The 8,595-nt window shown below is 38.5% G+C and overlaps 1 pseudogene; it reads right to left on the reverse strand.

The window, feature by feature from the left end:
• On the reverse strand, window positions 2,267-6,227 carry LOC107643701 (annotated as a pseudogene).

Here is an 8,595-nt window from a genome sequence, read left to right on the forward strand (position 1 = left end):
TATTCATTCAAAATTCAATACTATTAAAATTGTTAAATTTTTATTTTTAGCTTTATGTTGTGCAACAACTTAAGTCTCTAAAGAATTGATTTCATTGAATATCTCAGGAATCAAGGAAATATATAAAAAGAAAAAGACACATCGTAGGGTTTATGAAATTCTGAAGTGCCTGCAGAAAAAGAGTTGTTCTTCTTGGTGCATCGGAGCTGCAAGAACAATGCTGGAAAAAAACCAAGTATTTAAAGAACAACACCAAGAACTGGAGAAAGCAGGGGAGAAGTGGGTCAAAACACAGCTGGTGCTTTCACCATTGTTGGTACTCGTATCATCACAATCTTCTTTGCGGCAACCAGAACACTGGTGTGCCCATGTTCCTGCATGACAAGGTATTTACCGTCTTCATTGTAGCAAATGCAATATCATTGTTTGCTCTCTTCTTATTGGTGGTCTGCATGATAGTTTTGTTTTGTGCAGCACTTGTTATCATGCTCAAAGGAAAAGCGTATCACCCGCTGCTAATAAGTGCGGTGATCAGTGACGGATCCAGAAAGTTTTGTGAGTGGAGGCAAAATATATATAATATAATAATAATTTTTATAATTATATTTTGTTATTATAAAATATAATTAATCTTTAAATTATCTAATCAACAAATTAAAATACTAAAATAATAATTTAAATAATAATATATAAATTAAAATTTCATTTTTTTTAGTTTTTATATTTTAAAAAAATTAAATAATATTTTTATTGTTAATACAATCAAATGTCTCTCTTTTTATATATGTCGTTAAATAACGATTTAAAAATTCATCTTTCATACGATTACAAAATCGATTCTTTACAATATTCATATTTAAAAAAGTTTTTTTTAACTGATATTGTCCCAAAAATAACTAAAGTTAACTTAAAAAGAAGACACCAATAAATAAACAATACTATTTTGATTTCTTATTTTATTATTATTATTATAGATTTAACCATTTTTTATTTAAATAAATCTATAATTATTTTACTCCTTTTTAAAGGTTATTATAACAAATTTATTTGAATCTTAAATTACTATTTATTTTTAGATTATTGAAATTGATAAGTGAAGTTCAATTATAATGGATCAAATTTAATTATATAATGGAGACAAATAAATTTTATTATTATGTATTAGTTAACAAATTTTTAAATTTCACTGAGGGCACTTGCCTCACTCCCTTCTCCATTAATTCGTCCCTGGCCATGATACTTGCAAGTATTCCAATCATTATATTTGTAGAACATGGATTTGTTGTGATAAAACTAGAACCACCGCCAGGGACTGATGATCCAGGAATTTAATAGACAGCCACTACTTGGGTGTCACAAATGGTAATGGAAAGAGAAAAAAGCTATACTTTTCCAACACCAAACTTAAAACTTTGCTCGTCCTCGAGCAAAAATAAAGGAAGAAGAAGAATGGAGTAGAAGAAGAAGGAAGAGGGAAGAGGGAGAGGGAGAGGGAGAGGGAGAGGGAGAGGGAAAAAACTCTTAATTTTAGAGGGAAAAAAATTGATTTTAATTGTTACTGTTTGCTCTCTTCTTATCAGTTGCCTGGATGATGCTTACATTTTGTGCAGCACTTGTTGTGATGCTCAAAGGAAAAACGTATCACTAATAAGTGCCATGGTACTTGCAAGTATTCCAATCGTTGTATTTGTAGATTATAGATTTGTTGTGATAAAACTAGAACCACCACATGTAATACGCTCAATTTGAAGAGGATCACTATTGATGCAATATCATTGCTTGCTCTCTTCTTATTGGTGGTCGGCATGATGGTTTCGTTTTGTGCAGCAATTGTTGTGATGCTCCGGGGAAAAGTGTATCACCTGCGATTAATAAGCTCTATGGTACTTGCAAGTATTCCAATCTTTGTATTTGTAGGTTGTAAATTTATTGGGATAAAGGTAGAACTACCGCACCTAATGCGATCAATTTAAAGAGAATCACTATTGTTCCACCCCCATGTAAACCTCAAATACTTTTAAAAAGAAATGCAGTTGAATACGGGTTTCTGTAATTTAATATTAAAGTTGAATTCAAGAAACAAATCGCGTAATAAAAATATGTCCAAGACCTAGAATTTTTTCTTCTTAAGAAAAAAAATATATTTTATCTAGAAAATTTGGGTTGAAAACAATCCTTTTTTTCATAAAAGTAGTTTTATTCAAAACAGCAAAAAGTGCCTTTTATTTTAATCTATCACTATCTAAAAAATATTAAAAAGATTACATGCTAAGAATTTCTTATATTTTTCATCCGAATATAAATTACATTTCCTGATAACAAATTCTTCCCATAAAATAAAATATTTTGTTTAAAAAAGCCAGATCCAAACACATCCTAACTAACAAACTAACTACGGATGCAGTACAGACTCCAGAGCCATTGAATTGAGATGACAAACCGAGGCTTGATTACTAAACAACAATTAACAGCATGTGCACCACAATCCCATACTTGGGGGAATCATTTATGCAATTGATGAATACACAACAAACGCACAGGGGGTAACGGAGAGCATTTTAACAGCAACCCGCCAAACTTGAAATTCAGACCACAGAACACAGGTCTTCAAAGGAAGCAGTCACTGGTTGCTCCTTTATAACGACGGCAATCATATCCAGCTTGTGGGGCGAACAACTCAACCAGTCAACAGATTTACAAATATTTGATCATGCCACGACCTTCCACACTTAGTTTCGTAGCTTGAAGCTGCTTCTTCTTTGGTGCCCTCAACTGCTGCAACTTCTTATTCATCTGTGGTGAAATACAAATTTTAGAATATGCATCCGCATCTTCAGTTAATCTCTCTACTTTTTATTTTTATTTTACATATTCACTTCCTCAGTATTCTACATTTGTGCGACATACTCTCCAAACACTTAAAAAATTAAAGAATTGCAGGGAATCACAAGGTTTCTCTTTTCTTTTTCTTTTTTTTTTTTTTTGAAAAATACTCCCACCCCGAGGTAAAGCACAAACCTTCATTCTCTGCTGATCTTGTGCAGCAGCTTTTGCTCGCGCTCTAACTTCTTCTGGATCAATTTTAGACTGGGGACGGATCACAAAATCCAAAGGTGTTGCTTCTGGCCTTGATGCATGTTGCCTTGAAGAAGACTGTCCAGACCTAGGCCTGCATTATACATTCAAAACAATTAGCATCTAAAAGACAAATCAGTGAAAACTTAGTTCACACTGCTCCACAAGTAATCTCTTAATGCCGAAGACTTACTGTGAAAACTCCAAATCAAGATCACCATCTCTAGATTCCAACCCTGCTGCTTTATTGGCCAGCCTGTACAAATTCAGCATATTGCAATACATAAAACAAATATTGCTTAAGATGAGCAATTCAAATCAGAATGGTTGAGCACTTTTTAACAGTTGGCCTCCTGAAAGGAATCCTGTCTTCCTCAGCATTTCTCATGTCTTCAAACCGTGTACTCTTATTAAATATGGGTCGGCTCTGCAATTACAAAGCAAAAATGATGCACTTTAAGTATCTGTCCACAAAAAAGAAAATTACTCCTGGATGAAAATGGATAGCTTGTGAAAAAAGAGAATGAATACAATAATAATGTCTTCAAGAATCAGTAAATTTTTTAAGGAAAGATAAATGATACATGCTGAAGCAAGAGTTTCACAGATTACTTACCCATTTGTCAACCAGTTCCTTAGCTAGTTTTCTATTTACATTGATTTCTTCGTCAGACTTCGATAAGAACATGATCACCTGTCAAGACAATATACATCACACTTATGTTATGACTCCGAATAACAAGCTACATATTGATGCTCTTTTTTTCCCCATTTTTTTTCCCAGGGAAGACAAGGAAAAGGGGGGGAATGAGGGGAGAGAAGGACAGTTATTTTAAATGCTAAAAATAGAGCATCTAGCCAAAGGATGAACTGAAGCACAACCTTCCCAAGACCACTCTTCTTCAGCTGTTCTCTTCTATCATACTGCTCTAGGTCAATAGGAAACTGCAAAGCATGTCCAATTAATAAGGAGCTAAATAATGCTGGGAAAGAGCAATTGAATAAAAAAATATTTATCATGGTGAAAACTCAGTACATCATTTAAAATATTCAAAATTGCTGTGCGTATGTTGATATTTGGCAAGCTTCCATCAGGAAGTGGCTCAAGCCAATTCTTCAACAAAGTTAGTACTCCATGGTCCAAAAACTCTAATTGGAGCTGTTTCCTGCAAAGTAGACAAATAGTTGGTGGAAAGTTACCAAAGAAAATATGCAGAAGTAAAATAGAATATTAAGGAAACACCAGAGCACACTTAATATTACAGAAAATCAACAGCTTACTTTGAGAGGACTTCTGTTAGAAGATCCAACTTCTTTAGTTTATTAATAGCAGGCTTCCCCTGTCTATTAAGTTCAGCATCCTCTTCAGCTGTGACCTCAAGCTCAGCCATGACGTTCTCAACTAATAAAGCTATTTCTGCAGGACTTCTCTCATTCTTCTTCTTTTTCTTACCTATCTTGAAAAGATCCTTAATTTCATCATCCTCTTCACCTTCCTCTGCCTAGAAAATCAACACGTGTCAGGTGACAAAGGCTTTATAGTAAAACAATGCAACAAATCCCATAATTGATTTCTTGACGAAATTGTCTCTAACTAGATCATAAACAGAGACCGAATAGCTTGAAATGAAAAGAAAGCTTAAGTTACATCCATCACATATTTTGGTTTACAACATGCTACTGGTACCAAAACATTATCCTAATCAGAAGGATATCAAACACAGTGGATCTGCTATTCTGCTTACAGGGGAATCTAGCAGTAAAAAAAATTCAGGAGAATTAATCACCAACCTGGGGAGCATCACCAGGAGAACGAGGTTCATCACTGCCATAGTAACCACCAGCTTCCACCCCCGTGTCATCTATGAAGTTGTCATCATCCACGTTCCTAACACCCTCATGATCATCCTATATAATGGAAACCGGGTTAAAAAAAGAGGCATGGAAACCGTTATCAAATAAGCAACAACTTTTTGAGCTTCAACTAGCCCTGATCAACAAGGGCAAAAACACAAGCTACAAGCATGACAAATTAGAGACATAGCCACTACATAATGTATCAAGTATCCAGCTTGAAACTACCAAAATAAATAAATAGAATAAACATCTAAAACTCTCGACAAACTGAAATCCAATTATCAGATGAACAACAAATCATGTAAAAAACACAAAGGCACAATAATAACACCTCAGAATCACCGCCAGCAATAGTATCCCACATCTCCTTAACTTCACCGTCATGATCTTTGCCTCCTTTTCCACCAAACGCTACCAATTATAAAATTATAACTTTCAATTATTCATCTTCATTATTTGTTCTCCTCTCCTTTCTTAGATTCCTGAAATTTGAATCTCTCTTTTTCTGCCACTCGCAAACCTTTTCTCCCCCTTAAGCCTCTTCTCCTTCTTCATACTTCCACCCTCCTTCCCCTTCTTCCTCTTCCTCCCTTCCTCCGAACCCTCCCTCGCGAACCTCGCCCCACCTTCATACTCATCCTCCGCCACCTCATCTTCGAGCTCCGGCGCCACCGACTGCCTCCCGGTGTCTCCCTTCTTGATGAGCCTCTTCCTGGGCTTCGACTTGGACGAATCGTTGTCGTAGACCGGAGTCTGCGACCGCTCGCGGCGTCGCCAATCGCCACCGTCTCCTTCGTCCTCGTAATCATCGAGGAGCGCATCGTCGTGGTGGGGCTCGGGATCGGGATCGGATTGAATGTCGTCGTAATCCATCAAGGGTTCTCCGTCCTCATCGCGGTACCTGAAAAAGCAGAAAACAAAAAATTAAATTAGGAGAAAACAAAAACCCTAACCCTGATAGACGGTGAAAATGGTTTTGGAAGAAAGAGAAGAGGAACTCACGGATCGTCTTCGTAACCCATATTGATGTTGTTGTGGTGATTGCGCAGTGAAAAATAGCTGAGAAATATGAGAGATTTGTGTGGGGTTGGTATTCCGTTGATGAATAACAGAATAAGAAGAGAAAAGAAAGAAGGGTGCGATAGCCAAGAATGAATCGAATGGGTTGGGTCTTGGTTGCGGTGGTGAGATGAACAGAGGGTTCGGGTTCGGGTTCGAGGTCGGTGAGGTCAGGCTGGCCGTGTGGCTTGTGGGAGCAGAATGCAGATGGGTTGGGATACTCTACACTGCTCTAAGTTACTGCTACGTTCCACCATACTCCCTATGGCTATATCTTTTTTATTTTTAAATTTTTTGTTTATTAATTTGACTGATATTAATATTTATTTGATCAATATTTTTGGTTAAAATTTGGATACGCTAATCATTCCAAATTTATGTGAAATCATTTGAGATTGAATCAATATACATTATATTACTTTGATTGACTTTTTAACTTAAATCAATTCAAATCGCATCAAAAAATTATTTGTAGTGGATATTGAACTAGAAGTCTCTGGTACAAGTTATGAGATGGATCGAGGAGTCGGACTGTCTGCTTGGAGCGATGGAGAGTGATACTTGCAAAGACACTCCGACGTCCAAGTCAGAATAAATCTGAGAAGTATATAGTGTGTGGAATAGGTAACGTACCTGAAGGAGTTTCTGGCTCCCCTTTATATAGTTTGGAGTAGTTATCTTATTTTATCCATTGACATAAGATAGATATTTGATTTTGAATGTTGGTTAGGAATTGTAGGGCTGGTTCGGGTCGCGAGGGGGGCTAAGGCGTAGTTAATCAGGCCGGAGGTTGGTTCGAGTTTTGGGGACCCGGGGACCGGGTCCATAACAATTGCCTCTAGAGCGAGAGGGTGAGCATGCTTGGTCCCGTCACTAAAGGAGCTTTCGGTTGCCGTTGTGTGGCTTGGCGGGGGGCAGTGCGCCGTTTGAGTTCCTTGGTCGATGTCGGGGATTCGAGAAGTGTCCGGCCGTTTAAAAGCGTGTTATCCGTGTCCCTCGTTCGAGGGCATCTCACCGTTTGGCGGTTTGTTCATTGGTTTACTCAACTGGGTTTCGCTGGCTGCGGTTCCCTAGGTGTCATAATACATTTAATGCCGAAGGGAATTTTCCCTAATGTACTAGATCTTTTCGTATTTCTTTTGAAACGTTGGGAATTTTGCTTGTAATCATGCCTTTTTTGCTTCAAAACTCCCTTTGTTTCTTTAATTTGTGTATTTTGTTCTTATTGCTTTGCATTTTTGGCTGGTTTCACTCGCGCGTTTCCTTCCTGCCTTTCGTGCTATGTTTACTTCTCTATCTACTTCCCTCTGTCTTAATTGCCTGCTTCGCTTGTATGTGTTTTGTTTTTTGGATTGCTCCCTATTTTTGTATTTCTCCATTTTGGGTTCCTCTTTCGAGTGCCAGTGGTATAGAATTTAGGGGGTGTGTCTAACTGTTTTTGGTGTGGTTTTATGATAAGTAGGAGGGGGAGAGGTTTGCCTTCTGAGCTTCCATTTGGGCGCACTTCAGTTTATGGTTTTCTTTTCGTTTGGTCCGTGGGGCTGATGATAGTGCCCTCTCCCTTCTTTTTTAGGTATGGCAGGGGGTAGAAGTGAAGGTCCTAGGGCTCCCGTCGTCCCGGCCGGTGGTGTTTCCCGTACTTATTATGGGTGACCTCTGACGTGTGGGGGACACTGTCTCAGGTAACGCAGGCGGACCTCTAGAGGCTTTGTGACGAGGGGACAATTTGTGGTGGTGGAGAGTCGACGCGTCAGTACGAGCTCGTCCTCCTTGAAGCGGACGAGAGGGTCCATTATATGAATCCTGACTCTCCCCGGATTGCCGATTGGATGTGGGTTTATGAATCCATCATGTTCACTTGGTTGTGAGTGCGATTTTCCTTCTTGTGAGTATTTGAAACTTCCTGCTCGAGTGGAAGTGTTCTTATTTTTCTTTTTGTGTACTCTTCCAACTAAGGAGGGGAAGCACAAAAAGGGTTATGGGTCTTTCCGGGATCAACCAAACTGGAGGATCTTTAGGCTATTGGAAGACTCTTTCCATAGGTTTAAGGGAGAGTATTTTAAACTGCGTCCTGCTCAGGGGCACCCTCCATTCTAGTTAACCCTGGAGGGCAAACGTCGGTTTGCGACGTACTGGAATTTTGGGGGCGGTGCGTCGTATCTGACCCGTGTCACCTGTGAGGCACTATCTCTCGAGAACAAAGATATTAGTGATGTTTTGTGGTCGCTTTTTGGGGAGCGGTCACTGAATACTCGGGATGTTATGAGCGATCCAGTGATGTGCCGAACTTATATTGGTGTGTAACTTTTCTTAAGTATTTCTTTGCTTTCCAAATTTGAGACTCATGCTTTTTCTTCTTTTCCTTTTTTTAAGTTCAAATGGCCGGCGGGTTGACCAATTTGGCAAGGTTGAGGCTGCCACCGCCCAGGAGGAAGGCGAGGAGGGTTTGCCGTCAACACTTCAGTCTCGTCCTCAGGTGGACTCCTGGACTATTTCGCAGACTTCTCCCCAACAAAAGTGACACCAACGTGAAGAGGAGAAAGACATGAACACTTTAATCGGATTAGATTTTTTACTAGAGTTATGGATCGAAAAAAATCAAAC

This window comes from Arachis ipaensis, chromosome B05 (genome assembly GCF_000816755.2).
Source record: "Arachis ipaensis cultivar K30076 chromosome B05, Araip1.1, whole genome shotgun sequence".
Lineage (NCBI taxonomy): Eukaryota > Viridiplantae > Streptophyta > Magnoliopsida > Fabales > Fabaceae > Arachis > Arachis ipaensis.